Consider the following 23770-nt stretch of genomic DNA (forward strand, 5'->3'; position numbering starts at 1 on the left):
CCCTAACCACAACAACACTTTCTTTGTTACTGCGTGCTCGTCTTTTGCTGCAATCAACAAATCATCGACATATTGCAACAACAATGTGCCGACCGGCATGGTTCGAGGAGTGTTTTGAGGACCTGATTGAACAATCCGGGCAAATTTTTTAATCCCTGCAGCACACGAGTGTATTGTAATTTCATCCCTTTGTAAGTGAATGCAAACACGTGCTGCACTAAGGGGGAAAGCGGGAGGCAGACGCCAAATCAATCACGGTGAAGCAGGGACGCCCAACGTGGGGCTTGAACCCACAACCCTGAGATTAAGAGTCTCATGCTCTACCAACTGAGCTAACCAGGCTTCTTCTATTAGGAAGTGTTTCATTCTTTCACTTTTTTTTTAACAGGTTTGGTTCACGAAAACCAGCAGACACGTTTTAAATCTAGCCTCTGAAACACATTCTTTGATAAGACTAAACATATAAAGGTTCCCAACAAGTGGCAGCTGTCCAATGTTGTCTCTAGTTGGAAACCCCAGCCCAAGTTGGAAACCCTAATTGGGAGCCCTTGCCCCAGTTGGAATTACTAGTTTGAAACCCTACCCGGAGTTGGAACCCTAGTTGGAAACCCTAGCCCTAGTTGGAAACGTTGGCCCTAGTGTATAACAGAGAAAGCATTTTTTCTTTTGGTTTTTGTTAGAATAATTAGTTTTGCTGAAGCGCTGGTCGGCCTGAAACCGAAGGTCACATATCTTCGCTCAAGTCAACATATGTGCCGGCTAGCCTTGGGGAGTCCTTATACTCCATTTCCTTGTCTTATCTTTGAGAGGCCCTCACAAGTTAGAAACAGAACATCTTTGTTGTTTGTTTCTTGTTAGTTCAAGAGAAGTCCTCTCTCTGTTAATTGTTTTGTCCGAGACAGTGTTTAGTTATCCCATATTTACTCAATGTTTGTTTAAGTAGACTTCATACAAGTTATCTCACATCGTTGTTGGAGTGTATGCACGAGAGAGACACGGCATCCAGTTTTGGAGATTGCAGCCAGGAACAAGGATGCCAACCATCTAAGAACAGACTCTGCATTCCTGGGGTCACTGATCGGCCAAGGCCATGCGGCCTCGCACCACACAACATTATTAGCTAGCTGAAACAGTGTTGCTACAGACACACTCTCCCCTCCCTTTAGTGTAGCAACGCCTCTTGTAACCAGGGCAACCCAATATAAAAAGAGGAGATGACGGTAGGGCAGGTCAGAATTGGTGGAGGACTGTGAACTGGGCCCTCTACCTAATTCTCCTCGCGAGCAAAAGAATACTGGTTGTCTTCTCCTCTTTGTTTCCAGCGTGTAAATAAATGTCTGATGGTATTTAGACCTGACAGTTTTTGTCCCTTTGTTGCACTGAAAACGGAGATTGGGGGGGAGTCAGCACAACAAAAAAAGAAATCAGAAACCAAAACCCTTTCTGACAGTATACAAGAGTTGGTTCAGACTCAAATAAAGTCATTAATGTCATATGAATTATATTAAATTGACCATGAAGGGACTTGAACCCTCAAGCTTCAGATCCAAACTCAGACGCCTTATCCATTAGGCCACATAGCCATATAAATGACTCTACCAAGTGAAACATGGCAACGACTTCTGATGACTGCAGCCTGCCAAGTGAAGTTCACAATTGTTACTGACATAAATGGCCTGTGGATTATTCAATTTACCGTAAAAGAGGATTGTAATGCAATTGACATATTACCTTGTTAGTGCAAGTGGTCGTGCATGAGTCTCAAAATCTGAAGGTTGTGAGCTCGACCCTCACACGGGGCGCTGTTTTCTATAGTCCACAGTAAAATCATTGTCAATTTCAGAAGATACTAGGTTGCTCAGAGTAGAATGAAGTTTTCTGTCTGTGAAGTTGAGTTTAATTGAAATGGCCGGTGGTTGAATCAGTTTTACAGTAAAACAGGTTTGTAAAACCAGCTGTTCACGGCCTTGTTAGCGCAGGTGGTAGCGCGTTAGTCTAGTAAACTGAAGGTCGTGAGTTCAACCCTCACACGGGGCTCTAATTTATTTAGTCCTAACTCGACCCCTTGTTGGAAACTCTTGCCCCAGTTGGAAACCTTAGTTGGAAACCCAAGTTTGAGAATGCTCAGACAAAAGTAACTTTTTCTTTCGATGAATTGCAGTTTGATGGAAATGGCCGGTGGTTGAATCTTTTTTACAGAAAAATAGAATTTTAAGACAGGTGCCACAAAGACTCGTTGGCGCAGGCGGTAGCGCGTCAGTGTCATAATCTGAAAGTCGAGGGTTCGATCATCACACGCATGATTTATATATAGTCCAACCCTAACTCTAGCCCTTCCTGGAACCCTAGTCTGAGTTGGAAATCCTAGCCTAGTTAAGTTTGATCAAAATGGGCGGTGGTTGAATTAATTTCACAGTAAAAAACAATTGCACAAAATGCAAAGACAAACCCTCGTTGGTGCAGGTGGTAGCGTGTCAGTCTCATAATCTGATGGTCGTGAGTTTGACCCTCACACGGGGGCACACTTTTATATAGTCCTAACTCGAGCCCTAGTTGGAAACTGGGTAGAAACAGCTTCGTTACATTCCGATTGGTAGCGAATATAAAATGGACCTGAGGACTGCCTTTCAGTGATTAATGAATTCTGATTAATATCATAGATGAGTCCTTTCAGGGTCGTAATTGTGTGTCGACCGCTTCCTCGTGGCAGCCAGCCCTAAAAAAAGATGGGAACGCCTAAGGGAGTTTCGCCAAGATGAATTAGGAAGAACTTTATGAAATAAAGTTGATGTTAAAACGTAGGTGGACATAATGTCTGGAAGCTTGGGTTCAACAGAAGACTGTTTGGTAACAGTGAACACAGACAAATTCATAAGGGTAATTTAATTACCCCATGACCCAGCTTCGTTCCGGGGATGCTACGGCCATAACGCTATACGATCATGCAATAGCATACAAGAAATTTATGGTCTTTTCTTTGGGATCTTCAGCCGACATACCCAGGCAGACCATGAAAGAATGTTGATGTTAAAATGTTGATGGAACTATCCAACTGCGCAGATCCGAGGATTCCAAACATTTGGGGTGAGACAACATTGAACAAATATTTTTCTTTGTTGACAGTGTCACTTCTTTTGTGGCTTAGCTCTTCTTCGTTTCACATCTAAAGTATCGTATCATTTTACCTTGTAGCTTATACTACACCGTACATGCCATATCATGTCGCCCATACAACTCATGCATGAGATGCGATGGCTGAGATATTTAGGCGATGGGTTGCTACTCCACTGTGCTCTCCACTCATCATTTCATATCACATCCTCGTCGGATTTTCAGGACTCACAAAGTATCTTGGTACAACGTACATAACGTGTATTGTCAATGCCAGATGAACAAGACGAGGTGGCGGAGAGGTTAAGGCAATGGATTGCTAATCAATTATGCTCTGCATTCATGGGTTCAAAATTCAATTGTCGAATCTCGCGAGCCGAGAGGACCCCATGCCCACTGACTCGGTTCGTTATTACATTCTTGTTACTCTGAGGATTGCAACAACTCTAATCATGCCTCCAAAGGAAGCAAGTGGGAGCAGTAAAGCCGTCCTAAAACACAAAGACGCTCCTAAAGCAATGCAACAGTGAGAGCCCAGCACGCTGCGGTTGCGTGATCGGACCAAATTAAGGTCCCTGCGCACTGAGGTCCACTTAAATTTTGGATAGTACATCAGGACTTTAAAAATATTTTCTAAATTTCAGTGACGGGTCTGTCACAATATTGCGACCAGTGCGGTGTAGTTGCGCGGTCGGCGACGCGCTACGGTTGCGCGGTCGGCGGTGCGCTGCAGTTGCACAATCGGACAAAAATGCGCAAATGAACAAATGCTTAAAAAAGGTGTTTTTTTGCTTGGAATGGGTTAATTTTTATTCCATTATTTGTAATGGGAAAACATGATTCGGAATTTGAACGATTCACTTCTCGAACAGCCTTCTGGAACGGATTGTTGTCGTCAACCAAAGCTCCACTGTATTTGTAATGGGAAAAATAGATTTGGAATTCGATCAATTCGCTTTCCGAACCGCTTTCTGGAACGGATTGTGGTCAAAATCCAAGGTTTGACTGTATTTTTGCTATTCTTGTTAAAATCACACTTACATGTGAACTGGAAATGACAATAATAACACATAGTGAAAACCAAATTGAGCAAATTGGCTACTTCAGAAGTGTGTGTCAAACTGGTAGCCCTTTGCCTTAATCAGTACGCAGGGAGTAGCTTTTGAATTAAGAAAGGTTGGTGACCCCTGGCATACAACAATAGGGAAAAACCACACTTAAACTATAACTAAAGAGAATAATGAATGGATCCAGGTTCATATGGAAAGCGTCAAAGAGAAGTGATTTCAGAGCCTTCTTAAATTGGTGATAAGATAAGTCCCATAAAAATAGTGGTAGCGAATCGATGGCATTTAACAATGTCACATTGAATTATATAGATGCATTAAGATGCAGATATAGAAGACATAGATGCAGTAAGATTATCAATAGAGCCGATATATGCTTGAAATATATCATTGGAGCCACCGTGTATCACTATATCCGAGTGGCTAGTTTTGTTGGAACTACGCTGTTGACTAGACCTATTGCGAGCTAGCACCCTTAGATTAGCTTCTATGTCGGGTGCTCCGTGTTGGGTTCACAACATTTATCTGAACAGAATCTCACAGAGGCGGGATATGTCTTTGATGGCCAGCAACTTCTGCAGAAGGGCGCACCCCAGCCACACAGCGAGTGTGGTTGAGATCCGCGCCTTCCCTCAGTTTGGTCGTGCCTTTTATTGAGGAACAAACAATGGGGCAAGTGTACATGAATGCATAGCTTCTTTAGACAGGAAGGACATTCCACAGCACAACAGGATACTATCTCGGACAGAAGCGGTATGGTCGGCTCGTGACTTTAGCTAGACAAATGGGACGGATACCCTTGTGGCGGTCTCATGATCGCCACTTAAACAGGACGTTTGTCTGCTTCAGACATCCAGGTGCGAGAGCCAGTAGGCCGAGATGGCTTGGGACGGCTATGCGTCTTAACTGGCTTATCGTGGTTTGGGGCTAATGCTAACTGGGCTAGCAGGCTGACTACAGTCCGCATCTGGGTCCGCCACATTTACTGTTATACCACTATTCTGCTCTAGCTGGCGGACACGTCCCTCTAGCAGGGACAACCTCTCTGAGAGAAGGGTGCAGTTGGTGCAAAAAGCCGTACAAACCTCTTGATCTGCAGCCATACTTACGTGTCCGATGATCGACGGTAGACAAACAGCCACGAAGCCTCCGCTGAGAGCCAAACAGTGACGCGATTGAAATGGCAGGAATTGACGGTCCGCGACTTTCAATAATAGTAAACTCCAAAAAGTGGAGTAAAAAGCGAGGAAAAACTAGAAAAGCATATAGAAATGTAGGAATGTAGATCGTCTCTCTAGTGACGCTGCGGCGCTCTACGTGGCAAACCGGAAGTATGATACAAAGTGAGGTTAAAAAGATGTAAAATAACACAAAGTAACAGAGAGCGACTTACCGAGGTGGCCATCTGCGGCGCCATCTTACGATGTAATGATACCAACCAATGCATCTATATAATTACTCTGCTGCAAAAACTGGTTAACGCACATGGATTGAAAACCTGCTTAAATGCTATTTCGCACAAAGAAGTAAACTCCCCATCGGGGAATCGAACCCCGGTCTTCGGCGTGACAGGCGGAGATATTGTCCACTATACTAACGAGGACTGCGCTGCAGGGGGCAAATTGCGGGAGAAAGGAAAGCGAGGGGGCGGGCGAGAACGCTCTCGGAACACATGCGCGCATAACTATCATGTGGATTTTAACCGTCTGTAAAGGTTTCTAAAACACTTCTGAAATGGGGCAATCTGCTGGTCCGGTTCGCATATGCCTGCTTTCAAGTTTAGAGAGCACTACCTTTAGTGGGAGCATTAGAGATTAAAGGTGAGGGGGTTATGGTAGGTGGGTTAGCAGGTTAAAGTTTAATTATTAGGGTTTGTTCATTGTTAGGGTTTTAGGGTTAGCGTTAGGGCTTGAAGTTGGGGAATTGGGAGCCTTAGGCCAACGAGATTTCATTTATTCCATAAATCACTGGCATTCAGTCTTCAGGGCTTCCAATCAGAATGTAACGGGGTCAGCTGGTCTACTATGGGGCTCATTGGTGCAGGGGAATGATTCTCGCCTAGGGTTCTTTGATTACCCGGGTTAAACTCCCGAACGAGCTTTTCTTTGAAACACTGTTGTCTATCGTTGTGTGGACTGTTTGACAGGCCAATGTTACACAGAATGTAACATGGTCTGCAAGCTTTCTTTGAGGCTCAATGGTCTAGGGAAGGGGTGTCAAACTCATTTTTGTCGCGGGCCACGTTGTAGTCAAAGTTTCCCTCGACGGGCCATTATGACTGTCAACCCAAATAAATAAACACCTCATATTATATACAGTATAAGGTACAAAACAAACTGACAATAATAATAATAATAATAATTGTTTTTTCAAGTCAGAGGAGTGGAAACTTTTCAAATATTTCAAGATTCTTGAAAGTTACGACAATTTGCAATTTTAGTATGACATACATTTAATGCACGATTTGTCGTTCCGGGCCACAGAAAATGATACGAGTTTGACACCGGTGGTCTAGGGGTATGAATCTTGCTTTGGGTGTGAGAGATCCGGGGTTCAACTCCCAGATGATCCCTTCGTTATCACATTGCTGTTGATCAACTAGCCCGATTTCATCTGAGGTGCATATTACATGGGCTGTCAATTAAAACGAAACGGGTTCAGTTAATTTACCTCGGGTCTCTTAAATCTTTTGTTTTGATTCTCATCACTTTTCGTCATGTGTCTTCTATTGCGCCACTCACCCTACTAGACTGTATCGACTGTAAACTTGTGTGGAAAACTGTCATTGTCCAAAGGAAGGCTGTCTAGCAACAGTGACCAGCAGACAAATTCAACAAGGTAATTTGATTAAACCATAACCCGGATTCGAATCGACCACTACACGATCATGGCGTGTATGCAGTAGCGTTAAAAAAGTTATGCATATTGGCTATGATCGTATAGTGGTTAGTACTCTGCGATGGAGCTGCAGCAACCCTGATTCGAATCTGGGTCATGGCATAATTTACTTTCTCCCTTGCTCACTATTGCTAAACTGCCATCTTGTGGACAACGACGATTTTCCACACAAGTTTACGGTCAATGGCCGTAACTTGTAGGGCGAATGGCATATTCAAATAATGTCACCTTTTTTTTTTTTTCATTTTTGCAAAAGTGTTACAAGCCACATATTCCCGTGGGGCTCGTGGAGCAATGGGTAACGCATCTGTCTACAGATCAGAAGATACCAGGACTCCTGGCCAGCTCACATGCCATTTTGTGGTCAACATTAGCTATGTGTAGTTTATGTGAACTTTTGGGTTGAAGTAACTCACAGACACTGTCAACAAATAGTCTTTCCAATTTTGTCTCATCTCAAGTCTTAGGGATCATCGGATCTGCGTAGTTATTGGATAGTTCCACCAACATTTTAATATCAACATTCTTTCATGGTCTTCCTGGGTATCGTGGTTGAAGATCCTAGAGAAAAGACCCTAAACATGCAACTGCATATTGGCCATAATATAGCATTGAGGCGGCTGCAACCCCAATTTGAATCTGGTTAATAGCAGAGTTTTTATTCACCCTAAACAGTCTTACGTTGGACCATGACAAATTTACATACACACAAGCTTACAGAAAATGACAACTTCCCGTGGGGCTAGTGGCTCGTTCCTTGCTCTGAACGGACAGCCAAAACGATTCCTAACACTTACTTATTAAGTCCTAACCAGTTCCTGTGTGTGTATGGGGGGGGGGCAAAGGAACCAAATCCATGCATGGCCGATGACGGCAGTGATCAACACAGTGATATTTGAGAAGTGAAATGAAGTTTATAGGATTTGCAGACAGTGTGCAATCATTATTTAAACAAAAGTAGGCAGGTGCATACATTTGGAAACCCCATCAGAAAAATGACATCAATATTTTTGCAGAAATAACAGCCACTAAACCAGTGGTTCTTAACCTGGATTCGGTCAAACTCTATGAGTTCGGTGAGTCGGTTTCAGGGGTTCAGCAGAGCCGAACACACCTGATTTATAAATTCGTGATAACGCATATCTTAACTGGTCTCGCAAAGGCAAAAGCAGAAGTCCTACTGATTTGCTGGCATGTCCTTTTTCGTGAATTCATGCATTGTGTTGGTTTTATTCTTTCAACAAGGTGGTGTTCATGCACTTCTGCATGAGTTCCGCTCCATTCTTCTGGCCCAACTCTTTCGGCGCAGCCGTTAGGTAGATATGATGACCATGGAAAGTTCTTTGTGAATTGTCAATCTTTGCCTTTCATATTCATCGGGACTACACTTTTAATAGGTACCTACTCTGTGTATTTGGATAGAGACTGCTGAAAGGGTACACATATGCCTCGTGAACTACATGCATTACTGCGGGTGAAGCGTGAACAAATAAGTCAGCAGACAAGTTTGCCGATTTATTAGTGCCCAGAAGAGAAGCACTTCACAGTTTAACTATTTAATGTCTGCCAGAATGATCGATGTACAGCTGTGGAGCCCTTTCTGCGAGATGCGAAAGAAGGTCCCTCTTTCAGCGCCAAGGTTCTTTATACTACTCTGGGCCGCCTTCCTGCAAGGAGGCGACTCTGCCTAGCCTAGCGGTGGCCAACCCGCATGCGGCTCTTTGGCTGGTTTCATGCGGCTCTTTTACGTTCATATCAACATTTGTGTTTATTTTTTGTGCGTATTTGCTTCGCTTGAGTTCAATATGGTATTTTGGTCAAACGCGTATCCGCGTGAGGTGAAATCCCGCAAAGGAGGAGGGACAAACAGAGCGACTGGTTTTGCTGGCTTTTTAATGAATGGCGACTGTGACTACGGGGGCCCATTAGGTCCAGAAAAGCTGACACGACGCTTGCCAAAATGGCAAGGGAAAAATGAAAAGCTAAACGAATATATGACGATGAACACAGGATGGTTTTAACAGAGTTAAAGTTGTTTTTTGTTGAACGCTATGGCAAGCCATTCTGCCTGATATGTCGGACGTCATTGGCGCATTTAAAAGCTTCAAATGGTCAGCGCCACTTCAGCTCACTTCATGCCAATATCGATAAGGACTTTGCAAAAGGGACTGAATTTCGCAAGCACAAGTTTGGAGACTTTGTTTTTGTTTGTGGAATTTGTTGAACTGAGTTTGTCTGTGTGAGACAATGCACACGATGTTCATTGTCTAAAATGTGGTCTTTGGTCTGTGGTTTTAGTACTTTAGGAGTCAATTTGTCATTATCATGTCGGTGCGTGACATAATAATGTCACACAATAAATTTGGCTGAGCAGAGGGGTGTCTGTGTGTGTGTGTGCGTGCGTGTGTGTGTGGGTGTGCGTCATTGTGTGTGTGTGTGTGGGGGGGGGTCATGTGTGCTCAGGTGTATGATGTGGCTCTTTGCGATGACACAGTAAAAAATGTGGCTCTTAGTCTGTGATAACGTGTGACCTTGTAGTCTTAACTGAGAGCGACTTCTACATATGTGCAAAGGGTGTCATAGAGAAGAGAAAGCTAATAAAGCAAGACAAGGGTTACAGCGATATAACAGCATAGCTAAAGCTACCTAGCTAATCAGATGTGCCAAAGAGGCCTATTCTAACAAACCGTTGGTGAGAATGGGTAGACAGGGAAGCCTGTAATGTCATGACTCGTCCCCGGTCACGTCCATGTTGTCATAGTTCTGTCCGTGTGTCTGTGTGCTCACCCCTCCCCTCCTGTGTGCCCATGATCAGTGCGATCATTCTCACCTGCCTCTTGTTACCTGTCTTGTATATTAAGTCCTGTCTGTGTATCACTCCCTGTCGGAGCATTGATGTGTTTGTCACTGTCATGAGGTTTTTTTGGTTCCTGTCTTGGTAATGTCACCGTGTCTTTTTGTCTCACGTCTCTGTTGTTGGTTTTGTTAGTAAGTCTTGTCAGTTTGCCGAGTCTTTTGAGTTTGCTTCAATAAACCGTGGTCCAAGCTGCACTTGGTCTCCCTGCTCCATTTCCACACTCCGTTCGTAACATGTAAGCGAGTCCATCACTCGTGTACTCCATCGCTTTTCGGCCTTTCGGCTAAAATCAAGTGTAGTATCTGTTCTTGGGTTTGGGGAATTAAGAGAGCTGACCATAGAAGAGAGAATTTTAACCATAAAAGTGGTGATTTTACCCTTGGTTTTACTAATCAGTTCTGTTTTCATCCCAACAATGAAGGTGCTTTTAGAGTTGGACCGAGCCATTTTTTACTTCATCTGGAAATCCAAGTTGGAGAGACTGAAGAAGGACACCATGAAGAAAAACAAAAAAAATGGAGGAAAAGGAGTGCCGGACTTAAAGCTCTTCTTAAAGCCTCCGAAGCAGATATGTTGCCCTGCACCTGCGAAGCGCGCTCCTTACACCAAATGCACCGAAAAGCCAAGCAATGACACGATTCTGGATGGACTCATACCTCCGGAAACTAAAACTAATAACCACCGACCAAAGAATTCCTGTGTCTTTTAACCTGCCACCTTCTTATTCCTTAATCAAGAAGTTTTTGAAGAACTTTAAATTAGAGCAAGAAAATAGTGAAATTTTAACAAATCACAGATGTATGATCTCTGTCGTACAGGAGCGGGAAGCGGTGCGTCCAGTGCGCGGGCTTGCATTCGGCGAGCCCGCAACAGTTTGGCGCAACGACAACCACCCCGCCCTGTCAAAACAAACTTCAGGACCTGTCATGGATGGTGGCCCATGATGTCCTCCCAGTCAGGTCCGTTATGCACTCTCGGGGCATGTCAGCTCTCTCAACGTGCCCCTGACCTGGCTGTGGCGCCCAGGAGTCAGTGTGGGACCTGCTCTGGTAGTGCAGGGCTGCCGTAGACCTGTGGGTGACCTGCAATTCCCCGCAAGGTAAGCGCAGAATGCAGACCTTGTACTCTATGCAGTGACCCCGTTGAAAATCAAGCAAGAAGACTTTACAAAGCAGTCGCTGACCTTTGCTGCCATCAAAGACGCCATGTGGACTTCCAGTAACTTGCTGGTAAGGAAGAACAGACAGATACCCCCCCAGCCCGTGGCTGTGCTCCAAATGGCTGCAGCAACTCTCACAGCTGCACACGGCAAACCTAGGAGACATCGACCTGGTATTGCAGTACCTCCAGGAATGGTGCACCCCCTCTACTGGTCAAATCAATAGTTCATATGTTAGAAAACCATTTCAATCCGTTCGCTTCATTCTTACAGGATTAAGCAGTCAATTATGACTTGATGGAGTCTGATCTCAATGTAAGATGTTAGGATTTGAGGCTTCCCCACCAAACGGTTTGCAAATAGGTTCATTTCTCGAGGCTTCATGTGCACACAACCCCCCCCCCCCCCTTGCTGGTCAAAAGGAGTAATTTATTCCATTAATGAGAATTACACTCACCTTTATATTTTGCTTCATGCAGTCTGATCAAAATGAATAAAACTTCTCTGTATGTCCATTCACGTGTAACATTGAAGGATGTGGACGTGTGTTTCAATATGTAAATAAATACCATCGTTGTCTATTAAGAAGTTAAAAGTTGATGAAACACATTTCTTTTTTGTAGGGATGCTGTGTTTTAACAAGGAAAGACTGATATGCTTATGGATGAAGATGACTTGTACTTGTGATTGTGCTTGTAAACAGTAAAGAGGAGTGCGTGTGCAATTGAGGGGGTGGTTATTGGTTTTATTCAAAAACAATATTTTTGGCCAGATTACAATAGACTGACATGTGCCCATTCAGTGGGAACCACCAGAAATTAAACTGCATTGATAAACGAGGTCCCTTCGTTAGTCGTCACCTTACCGTGGTGGAAGGGTTTGCGCGCCCCAAGGATCCTGGATCCGTGTTGTCTGGGGCTTCATGCCCCTGGTTGGGTCACCCATGGCAAACGGATCCTAGGTGAGGGGCCAGACAAAGCACGGCTCTCACAAGCCCCTTATGAAGAAAAACATAATTGGATTTTGTTTTTCCTCACCCGGACGCGGGTTACCGCCCCCCCCCCCCCCTTTGGAGCCAGGCCTGGAGGTGGGGCTCGAAGGCGAGTGTCTGGTGGCCGGGCCTTCGCCCATGGGGCCCGGCCGGGCACAGCCCGACAAGGAAACATGGGTCCCCCTTCCCATGGGCTCACCACCTGTGGGAGGGACGAAAGGGGTCGGGTGCAGTGTAAGCTGGGCGGCGGCCAAGGGCAGGAAACTTGGCGGACTGATCCCTGGCTTCAGAAGCTAGCTCTTGGAACATGGAATGTCACCTCTCTGGCTGTAAAGGAGCCCGAGCTGGTGTGCGAGGCAGAAAGGTTCCGACAAGACATGGTTGGACTTGCCTCCGCACCCATTTGGGTTCCGGTATAAGCTGGCCCTGGACTCTCTTCCACTCTGGAGTTGCTCACGGTGAGAGCAGGTGTGGGTATACTTATTGCCCTCCGGCTGGGCGCCTGAACATTGGAGTTCACCCCGGTCAACGAGAGACAACCCTAACCTACCTGTGTAGGTGGCTACACCAATGTGGCTACGCAGAACGGGAAAACAAGTTCAGGATCCTAACAGCCTGGAGTATGAATGAATGGGTGCCTTTGTGTCTGTTAGTTTGTACGTGTGTGCGCGCATATGAATGGCCTAGGTAGGTTGATGTGGAGGCGACGTGATCAAAATTGAAGATAAGCTCCCTCTCGCCTGTAAGTGTAATACAAATTGAGATGAATAGGATTTGATGATTACTCAGGGGCACCATTGACGTCAAATGGTTCAATGGAGAAGGCCCGTTTCCTGTGGCTGGACAAGACAGGACCATCTAGTCCAGCTGGGATGGGTATGATAATGTGTCAGAGACACCTTGCTGGTCCTTTTCGCTCCCCAACGACGCTATTGACACATTACGTGAATGTGTCAAAACGGTGGGGGAGTAGAATGATTTAATCTACTGTAAAATTCAATGTTTTGTCAAATGTGATTGTTTTTGGAGTCTTAACAGGACACGTAAGAATTTAACAGACAGTGATGGGAGGAGCAGAAGAAACATCTCGAATGAGCCCATCTACCATGCCGTCCGGCTGGCCGGCAAAGGAGATACGTGGTATCATCTGTCCCAGTGCGCCCCGAAGAAGGTTTCCTGCCAGGAACCAGATCCGCCATCAACAGCATCCCCGCCCCCGGTACAAACAGAGGCAGAATAATCCTCTTCCCCCTTGGTGGCCAGGTAGTCCACCCTGAGCCACTGAAGACAACGACCACGCAAGTTTCCAAGTTCTCCCCGGACGGCGCAGATCTGCGAAGGGGGTGAGAATTGTCCTCACCCTCCACCAGTGGGCGTGCGAAGCCCCCAACGGCTGAACAATCACGAGCAATTTTTATTTTGATTGATAACATTCTGGTCGCCTAAGGCAGAGGGGCCGTGTAACTCTTTTCCTGCATTTAATCTGGCCGCAGGTTTTTTAAATTACACACACCATTTGGACTGGAGTATTGAGAAGAAACCTCATCTTCCCTGGACGTTATTGCTTTCATTGTATTTTCTCACTTATGTTTGATTGATCGAGGTTGACATAATCATATGATAAAACAGGAGGGATATGTTAGGGTTTGCAGAATATCTTCATCGTATGATTATGATGGAATGTAACCTGTAATAATTTAATTAGTTTGTCCTGTCTAGACAAAATTAGTTTACCACCGATTGACTAATCGCAGAGGAAGCAATCAAAGTTGCTTTGTTTACAGAAAGTCGTAAAAGGCCCCCTGCTATGCTTTGATCAGCAGGGGACCGTCTTCACCTTATCCTGTGTGTTCCCACACCCCCACTTTCAACCCCACTCTGTTTCTCTCAATAAATAAGCACCTGACGAGGCCTGAGTCAGACTTCATTCGACCATCGCTGTAAGCACAGCGACGAGTGAACTCTCCACCTGTAGGTGTCTAAAATGACTTGCTTGACTCCTGTGTGGTTCTTGCAAAATAAGTTAGAGTGAGCACCACCCTAACATTGACCCATCCACAAACCACCTTTCCCCTTTGACAAGTGGTGTGTCAATTAAATCTTGTCTGGGCAGCTGTAGATGTTCTGTAGCATCCAAACAGTTATGTGGTGTACCATCCCCTGGCAACGGAATCAACGTTGCTGGGTTAAGGACTGTGCACCTCTTTATCACAATGTGTGGTTGTGACAGAAGCGTAGCAGTGTAGGATAGGTGTCTGGCAGGTGACAAAAAGTTCATCTTGCTTTGCAGTTGCAACACATCTACAGCATGTGGAACCAGCAGCTCCATTTTGTGAAAGAGCACCACATCTGCAGATTGTCTCACTGCAAGCGCTGCCGCGCATACTGCTTGGACACAGTCTGGAAAGGATTGAGCCACTGGATCCAATTTTTTCGAATAAAATGCAATTGGTCGTAGTTTGCTGCCATGGCTCTGCAGCAACACTGAAGTCATAAAACCATTCCTGCAGTCTGCTGTTTGTACAAAGGTTTTATTGTAGTCTGGCAAGATAAGAGATGTGGTTTCCATCAGAGCCTGTGTCAGGTTTATTTCGCTGACTGAATAACTATTAAGAAGAGCGACAGCAAACAAACCACAAGTGAGACAGAATATTAAGTCTTTTCTCGCGAGGAGTGCAGTACAGATAGCTTAATACAATCTCTACACACACTGAATATCTGTAGGCACTCCCGCTCTTTTTATTTGGATTTGCCCTACCCACAGTGTGAGACATAAGCCACTAAAAGGGGAGGAGGAAAGCATGTGGGCTTTGTCTCGTAAGCAAAAATCACTAGTTGTTTACATACTGATAAGAACATCTGGGAAGAGAAGTTTGAGTGGACTGGATACAGAAGAAAAAACCTTTGACCTCTAGTTAAAACATAGCAAGGGAAGTTTTACGACATTGTGTAGGATGCAACAAGCTAAGTTATTTATTACTGGTTATATACATTCCAACCTAATCCTACGATCAAGATAGTTGGGAAACCCTGACTTTAATGGTCACTTGGAGGTTCATCTGGGGTGCAGGACAGCAATGAGGCATGTTGTCTAATAAAGTGGTCTTTGTTAGAAAGGAACTGTCCTTCTGTGGTACATCATAAAAACAGCAAGGCCAAACAGCAAGCATATATTGCAGTAATATTGCGGTAAGGCATTGATTAGAGAACGCATGATAAAATACTATATATACATTTTTCTAACAGCCTGTTTCAGCACTACAAAAGCATCATCTGCTTCTGGAGTCCACATTCATTTTTCTGTCATTGCCATGGGGACTCCATGCGCAATATCTAACAGCGGTTGCGTATTTTCCGCATAATGTGGGATCCATGCTCTGCAGTAATTGCAGAGCCCCAAAAATGACATAATTTGTTTCTTCGTCTTCGGTTTTGGTGCATCTGCAATGATGTCTTCCAGAAGCTGTCAACGTGTGACCTAAATAGTTCACTTCCTGTCTGACCCATTGGAGTTTGTTCTTGTTCACTTTATTCCCTGTTTTGCAGAGATAGCCGAACAATGCTAAGGATTCTTCCCTGCAAGCAGCTTCAGTTTCAGAGGCCACCAGGAGCTCATCTACATAAACTAGAAGTTGGCTTTTGTTTGACATCTGAAAATCAGCCAAACAGGCCATGATAGCTTGCATAAAAATAGTTGGACTATCAGCAAATCCCTGTGGCAATCTGGTGTACGTATAACTTTGCCCTTTAAAGGTGAACGCAAACCAGAACTGTGAGTCTGGGTGAATTGGCACTGAAAAAAATGCATTGCTAAGATCAATTACCGTGAAAAACCTCTGGGTAGGTTTCAAAGTGTTCAGAAGTGTGTGTGGGTCAGGCACATTAGGTGCTCTTGTCTGCACTGCATCATTCACTGCTTGTAAATCTTGTATCATTCGCCAATCAATTTTATTGGCCTTTCGAACTGGAAAGTCAAAGTCTGCTTTATTGTCAACATTTTCACATGCCGAGACACACAAAGTGATCAAAATTACGTTTTCCCTATCCCACGGTGACAAGACATATTACACGACAGACATACAAGTAAACGACGCAATATAAAAAACAAGAAGGCACAAACAATAAATAATAAGAGTAACAATAAATAATAAATAAATAGATAACACAACGAATAAAAGCCAGTGTGCATACAGACAGTAAAAGTACAGGACGCTACGCAGAACGGGGAAGCGAGTTCAGGATCCTGACAGCCTGGAGTATGAAGCTGTTTGAGAGTCTGGTGGTGCGGGAGCAAAGGCTTCTGTACCTCTTGCCAGAGGGCAGAAGCTCGAACAAAGAGTGAGCGGGGTGACTCACATCACTCACAATCGTGGTCGCCTTGCGGGTGAGATGGGAGGTGTAAATGTCCTTCAAGGAGGGGAGCGAAGCCGTGTTCACTGTGCGCTGCAGGGCCTTCAAGTTGTAGTCAGTGCAGCCGCCACCCCAAACAGCAATACAGCTGGAGAGGACGCTCTCAATGGTGCCGCTGTAAAATGTAGTCATGACGGCCGGAGGAGCGCTCGCTCGCCTGAGTTTCCGCAGGAAGTACAGGCGGCGCTGGGCTTTCTTTGCCAGTGATGCGGTGTTGGTGGACCAGGAGAGATCCTCACTGATGTGCACTCCCAGGAACTTGGCGCTGCTCACTCTCTCCACCACAGCACCGTCGATGGTCAGCGGCAACCCACGGCCCTTTAACGTTCTCATGGCGCTCTCAACTACGTCCGCCTTACAATAACACACACAAACACACACATACACACGCACACAAATACACACACACAGCAGTGACTCTCCAATACACATCGATACCAAATGATCAGGTGTTGCTTTCCCGCCTTTTCCGGACAGTATAAAACCTTCTCACCTGGAGATGGAGGATGTTGTGCTGAATTGCCATGTGTACTGACCGCCATTAAACAACCCAAGATCTTGCCAATAAAGAACAAACCGTTACCCCACATCTTAGTTTTCCTGACCCAACAACGGACATCATCAACAACACGCAACAGCCGTTGATGGAATCGAACCCGCACTTTCTCAACTGTGAAGCGGAGATGCTAACCAGTTCTCCACCGAGCCGCCAAAGAGTATAAATATTACGATATTGAGTCAAATACAAACCAGATTACAGATACAATGGAGCCTCGGTTTTTGACCACAATCCGTTCCAGAAGGCTGTTGGAGAACTGAATCGTTCAAATTCCGAATCATGTTTTCCCATTACAAATAATGGGGGGAAAAAACACCTTTTTGAAGTATTTTCTCATTTGTACATTTTTGTCCGATCGCGCAACTGCAGTGCTTAGCCTTATTGTGATAGAGCGGTCACTAAAATTTAGAAAATATTTTTAAAGTCCTGATGTACTTTCCAAAATTTAAGTGGACCTCAGTGCGCAGGGAGCTTAATTTGGTCCGATCGCGCATCCGATGTTGCATTGCTTTATGAGCGTCTTTGTGTTTTAGGATGGCTTTACTGATCCCACTTGCTTCCTTTGGAGGCATGATTAGAGTTGTTGCAGTCCTCAGAGTAACGAGAATGTAATAAAGAACCGAGTCGGTTGGCATGCGGGTCCTCTCGTGAGGTTCGACAATCGAATTTCGTTCGACATCCGGAGCAAAGAATTCTCAATTTTTTTGTTCAAATATTGATTTGTTCGAGAACCCGGACGTTTGAAAACCGAGGCTCTACTGTAAAACAATGTAACATTAACCTTCGATGAGGATGGGATTTGAACCCATGCGTGCAGAGCACAATGGATTAGCAATCCATCGCCTGAACCTCTCGGCCACCTCGTCTTGCTCATATGGCCTAGACAACACGTTGTGCCGAGATACTTTGTGTGAAATGCTGTGGAGAGCACAATGGAGTAGAAACCCATCGCCTAAATATCTCAGCCATCGCATCTCATGCATGAGTTGTATGGGCCACATGATATGGCATGTACGGGGTAGTATAAGCTACAAGGTAAAATGATACGATACTTTAGATGTAAAATGAAGATGAGCTAAGCCACAAAAGAAGTGACACTGTCAGCAAAGAAAAAAAATGTTTCAATGTTGTCTCACCCCAAATCTTTGGGATCATCGGCTCTGCGCAGTTGGATAGTTCCACTAACATTTTAACATCAACATTCTTTCATGGTCTGCCTGGGTATCTCGGCTGAAGATCCTAAAGAAAAGAACCTAAATTTCTTGTATGCTATTGCATGACTGTATAGCCTCCGGCCGTCATGACTACATTTTACCGTGGCACCATTGCGTCCTCTCCAGCTGTATTGCTGTTTGGGGTGGCGGCTGCACTGACTACAACTTGAAGGCCCTGCAGCACATAGTGAACACGGCTCGTAAGATTATTGGTGCTTCACTCCCCTCCTTGAAAGACATTTACATCTCCCATCTCACCCGCAAGGCGACCACGATTGTGAGTGATGTGAGTCACCCCGCTCACTCTTTGTTTGATCTTCTGCTCTCTGGGAAGAGGTATAGGAGCCTGCACTCCCGCACCTGACCTTGACTTTTGTGGCCGTAGCATCCCCGGAACGAATCTGGGTCCTGGCGTATTTAAATTACCGTCCGTTGTCCACTTTTAGACGCAGAGACCACTGCTCCAGCAGAAGAAGCCGAAACCCTACAAACAGCAACCACAGAATCATCTCAACCACTAGACCGGACCCAGACCGACCCTCTATCGCCTACAGCCGCCGGTACGGAGACCAACCAAGCTCAGCAGCTCCCACACGCTTCAGACCCCCCCACCTCTCCAACTCCAGAAACCCATCACCCCCCCCCCCTCTTCTCATGTATACCCATGTATAATATGCACCCAATTTTTTTTTTTATGAAATTTTTCTTTTCTTTTTTTTTTTTTTTTTTTTTTTTTTAAGTCCCAATGATCGTCACACGCAGGGAGGCAATGGGTCCCATTTTTATAGTCTTTGGTATTGTCTTAACTAGGCTGGATGTAATTTTTTTTGTTGGCGTTGATTTCTCCGACTGCCCGTAAATGCACCACCGCGCTCCGTGCGCGTACGGGAAAGAGGCGTGCGGACGTGAAAAAGGCGGCTCTGTATGGGAGAGACGTTGAAGAGGAATAAAAACACCCTTGGAAACCAAAACTTGCCCCTCGTCGTGACTCGGAGCCGCAACAAATGTTTCGGATTTGTGTAGGGTACATTGTGACAGACAGCAAACGAGCAGGTGATCAAGCAAGCCTTGTCTGATACGAGAGCATTGCGCTCGTATGGAGCGTGTTTGAAGTGAACAGCAGAGACGAAAGGAACAAGGCAAAGTGTTGTGAAATAAAATATGACCGACCTGTAATACGCATTTTGTTATTTGCTGATTGAAACTGCAAATTAAACTGTGAATTGAAACTAATAGGTGGAGTGTAGTTGGTTGGAATAATTCACCCGGAACCTAAGTTCACGTTGCCGAGTTCCGGTGGGATGGTTTAGAGGTGTGGGAGTTTCCTGTTTGGTTTAGTTGGTGTTAGGATCTCGAGGGGAAAAGAGTCGGCCCGTGGTTGAATGAAGATAATTATAAATGTCATTAAAACAACTGCCGTTGCCACCGTCATTTGTCACTCCGCCTCCAACTCCAGTCCTTGCACACCACAGGAGAACTGAACTCTCACTCTTTATATAGCTGACGTGTCTTGCGCATCCGTTCTGCGCATCTGTAATGGCGGCCTCCGTATGACGTCCGGTCCGCGATGGAGATTAAAAAACAAACAATATTTGACAATAACACACCATCAAGGATTGCACCATCGCATCAAACGATGTGTCGTCAATTATGGATTTTTTTTGACTAAGTGTGTTGGGACAGGATGGCTGAATGCGATGCGCGATTGACAACAAACAAGAAAAAAGGTGGTTACAAGTTTTATTTCGGGGGAGATTTCTCATGTCTCGTCCCCAGTTTTGCTATTTGTCTAAGTTGCCATAGTTTCTGTTTGCGTCGCCCCTCTCTTCCTGTGTCACCTCAATCGATGTAACGTGTTTTGTATTTAAGTCCTGTCTGCCCCTCGCTCACCGTCGGATCATTGCACGTGTTACTGTCATGATGTCTGTTTGCTTTCTGTTCCTGTCTTTGGTAATGTCACCCTGTCTTTTTGTTCCACGACTTTGTCAGTCAGTCCTGTTGTTGGTTTTGTTTTCTAAAAAAAAATAATAAAAAATAAAAAATTTAAAAAAATTTGTACCCATGTATAATGCGCACCCCAGATTTTAGGACAATAAATTCGTTAAATTTTGCGCGGTATACACGGAAAAAAACGGTACTCAAAACATGAACAGAGCAGCCTATTTTGACATGAAATAGCCTCGCGTGTATAGCAGCTATCGTTATAGCATTAGCCATCCGCAATTTCCTATGAGCCTCAGCTAGCAATCTCCCATGAGCCTCAGCAAAGTGTAAACAATCGCGTTTCTCAAACGATCTCCTATAAAATGATCAGAACTAACTAAAGTTCGATCTAACGCATTGGTACTACTTACCTATGTTTCCCTTCCATATCGATCCGTATATTTACTCGAAACATTAACGAAGCAGCCTATTTTGAAATGAAATAGCCTCACGGGTACAACAGCTATTCGGTGACGCCCCCTGACTACAGTTACCGTAATGTTGGGAAGCGATGCGACCTTGTAATTTACTAGTCGTACTAAAACGTACTAAAACATTTTGGGAGAGCACTGAGTACAACCAGTATGGATCAACAAATTCATCACTTGATCCATATATAAGGCGCACCGGACTATAAGGCGCACTGTCGACTTTTGATAAAAAAAATGGTTTTTAGGTGCGCCTTATAGGGCGGAAAATACGGTAAATGCTATGCTTTGCTTCCCCTGCTTCAATAATTTGTTTTGTATAGCATTTTGAATTGCCTCTGTGTATGAAATGTGCTATATAAATAAATTTGACTTTGTTACCAAACAGCCTTCTGTTGAACACAAGCTTCCAGACATTACGTCCAACTACATTTCAACATCAACTTTATTTCATAAAGTTCTTCCTAATTCATCTTGGCGAAACTCCCTTAGGCGTTCCCATTTTTTTTTAGGCCTGGCAGCGGTGGACACAATTATGACCCTGAAAGGACACGTCCAAACCGGCTATGATATCAGAATAATCACTGAAATGCAGTCCTCAGGTCCATGTCATATTCGCTACCAATCGGAATGTAACGAAGCTGTTTCTACCCAGTCACAAACTGGGGACTTTTCGCGTGTTAGGCAAACATGATAATCACTACACTATGGAAACATCTGCTACAGTGGTGGACCTTACTTACTGGACCAAAGGTGAGGGCAGGTGCTCCCTGTGTGGAGTTTGTAGGTTCTCCCCGTGCCTGCGTATGTTTTCCCCGGGTTTTCCTCCCACATCACACAAACATGCTTGGTCAGCCGATTCAGTAATCCAAACTGCCCATAGGTGTGAGTGCCAGTGTGAATGATTGTTGTCTCTGTGTGCCCTGCGATTGTCTGGCAACCAGTTATAATGTGTCCCCCGCCTACTGTCCGATGACTGCTGGGATAGGCGGTTTCCAACCAGGGACCTTCCGCGTGTGAGGGAATGTGATAACCACTACACCATGGAAACTGCGCTGACACATAGCCTTTTGAAGAGCCTGGCAAAAGTTAAAGAAAAGTGCGAAACCTGGTTTTCACCCAGTCTCAAATCAGGTACCCTTTAGCGAAACGACTCAGCCTGGGCTCGGCAAATCGGGCTTCAATTCCCCGACGTGGAGTTTATTTCTTTGTATAGAAAAATTGCTTTTGCTAGCACAGTTTTGTAAAGCAAATCAAAAAGTTCATAAGTGCCTGCTTTCTTCCTCACTCACTTTTGTTGGATTTTTGCCAGGCTTCTCAAAATGCTTAGGACGTCACAGCAGTTTCCATAGCGTGGTCATCATGTTCTTCTAAGACGCGAAACTGGGTGGAAACAACATTTTTTAAATGTATTTTCCAGTGTTGTCTGCTTTGCAAAGTGTGCCAGGGACACCTCGGCAAACAGGAGCCATATAGTATTTGATAAAGTAATCACATGTTCTCCAAAGTACAATGTCAACTGGTGGAACTTACTTTAGATCTTGGATGGTTTTAAAGCTAATGCTCTCTGGATTACCGAGTAATCGGTTGAAACCGGCGTAACTCTACAACGGCTTCCTGCTTATCCGGCCGGTGCTGACGGGTCCCTCGCCTTGGCCTCGCAGCCTCGTGCTCGTCGGAACCAACGACCTTCGCCGTGCTAGCCCCGTGGTGTCCATCTGCACGTGCCCAGGACGCTGCTCACAGGTTTGCCTGTTTTGTGATGTTTTCACCAATTCACGACCACGGTCCATTGGACGCCGTTGAACTGGACTGTCCTTACACCTGTTTATGGACCCCGTGGAGGCTATTTTGTGTGTTTTGGGGTTTTCTTTGATATTGAGGGGTGCTGGTTGGCCGTTGTTACTTTTTTTCCTTTGCTTTGATGGCTTTTATCTTTCGCACTTACTGGCTTTCTTTGTGGCGCTGTTGTGTGGCAGCCTTATGAGAGCCTATTGAGTTGCGCTCATGCCATCTGTGTCTTTTGTATACCCGCTCTGTGGTATGGATTCTGATGGGGCCTGAATTTCCCCATCCCGGGAGATCAATAAATGTTCAATCAATCAATCAATCAATTAATCAATGTTGGCATGGTGTGATTGTGAGCACTCTGAATCTAGCAATCCAAGTTCAAGTCTTGGTGGAACTTCCAATTTGTAGTCATTTACATGGAACACAAATTTGGAAATTCCAATTCAGTACTTTGTGGACAGCCCTATGAGTGTGTAAGCCCTGCCTCCACTACTTTTGTCAATTTCATAAAAATGAACACCTTAGTTAGTGCATTGTGCTCAGAAAAAATATGCTCCTCCTTCTGTCATTGCCAGGGTTCTATGGTGAAATGGTGAGCACTCTGGACTCTGAATCCAGTGATGCAAGTGTAAGTCTCGGTGGGACCTCAAATAATTTGTCATTTAGCTGGGAAAAATTTGCGAAATGGCAATAGCTTGTGTGCTGCCCCATGAAATTGTATGTATTCGATGATATTCTCATTCTTTGCTATCCTTTCGCAATCACTCAATCTGTCAACCAATCAATCTGTCAATCTGTCAATCAATCAGTCAATCAATCTGTCAATCAACCAATCAATCAACCAATCAATCAATCAAATAATGTTTGCATGCTGTGATTGTGAGCACTCTGAATCTAGCAATCCAAGTTCAAGTCTTGGTGGAACTTCCAATTTGTTGTCATTTACATGGAACAAACATTTGAAAATTCCAATTAAGTACTTTGTGTACAGTCCTATGAGTGTGTAAGCCCTGCCTCCACTACTTTTGTCAATTTCGTAAAATGAGCGCCTTGTGCTCAGAAAAATGATGCTCCTCCTTCAGTCATTGTGTTAGAAAAATGTATATATATGTTATCATGCGTTCTCTAATCAATGCTTTACCCCAATAGTACTGCAAGAGATGCTTGCTGTTTGGCCTTGCTGTTTTTATGATGTACCACAGAAGAGAGATTACAGCTGGGTCAGACAGGACGCAGCTGGCAACTCAGTGACACAGCAAAATGAAGACATCTACCAAGACAGTTCCTTTTCAACAAAGAATG

The 23770-nt window shown here is 44.7% G+C and overlaps 2 non-coding genes and 1 pseudogene across 2 annotated transcripts; 2 read left to right on the plus strand and 1 right to left on the minus strand.

Annotated features, from left to right (window-relative positions):
* Positions 1-269: 269 nt before the first annotated feature.
* On the minus strand, positions 270-342 carry trnak-cuu (transfer RNA lysine (anticodon CUU)). Its single transcript has one exon. It is a non-coding gene; the product is annotated as a tRNA-Lys (tRNA).
* A 1622-nt stretch (positions 343-1964) lies between these two features.
* On the plus strand, positions 1965-2037 carry trnat-agu (transfer RNA threonine (anticodon AGU)). Its single transcript has one exon. It is a non-coding gene; the product is annotated as a tRNA-Thr (tRNA).
* Positions 2038-10196: 8159 nt separating this feature from the next.
* On the plus strand, positions 10197-10405 carry LOC133143283 (U2 spliceosomal RNA; annotated as a pseudogene).
* The last annotated feature ends 13365 nt before the right edge of the window (positions 10406-23770 follow it).

Source organism: Syngnathus typhle, linkage group LG18 (assembly GCF_033458585.1).
Source record: "Syngnathus typhle isolate RoL2023-S1 ecotype Sweden linkage group LG18, RoL_Styp_1.0, whole genome shotgun sequence".
Taxonomy (NCBI): domain Eukaryota; kingdom Metazoa; phylum Chordata; class Actinopteri; order Syngnathiformes; family Syngnathidae; genus Syngnathus; species Syngnathus typhle.